The following is a 481-nucleotide window of genomic DNA, read 5'->3' on the forward strand; positions in this document are numbered from 1 at the left end:
AAAAAAAAAAAAAAAAAAAAAAAAAAAAAAGTGTCGTTGGTTAAAAAAAAATGTAAGGAAATGGAAAGTGATCATTCTTTGGTCAGATCTCAGGAACAGGAGAATGTTAGAAATGCAAACCAACTACTTGATAGCGGGCAGCTCAACTGTTCTGTGAGCATTTCCCACTCTTGGGGTGAAGGTCCGGCCAGAGCAGGTGGAGTAGTGAGCTTCGATAGGCTTTGCCTCTGGAAACAGAGTCTGGAAGCCGCCTAAGGCTGTGACCTTTTGAACACTGTAAACTATGCACTGTGTATTTATAGAGAACTACTGTTTCCTGTGCCATGGGAGTGGCACCCTTCCTAGGAAAAGTGATTAAGTTTGGTTTTTTTTTGTGTGTGTGTGGTGTGACTAGTCCTCATTATCTTTTTTTAAAATTTTTATTGTAATATAGTTCATTTATAATGTGTTAGTTTCAGATGTACAGTAAAGTGATTCAATT

This window comes from Monodon monoceros, unplaced genomic scaffold, assembly GCF_005190385.1.
Source record: "Monodon monoceros isolate NGI ecotype Baffin Bay Population unplaced genomic scaffold, NGI_Narwhal_1 Super_Scaffold_1, whole genome shotgun sequence".
NCBI lineage: Eukaryota > Metazoa > Chordata > Mammalia > Artiodactyla > Monodontidae > Monodon > Monodon monoceros.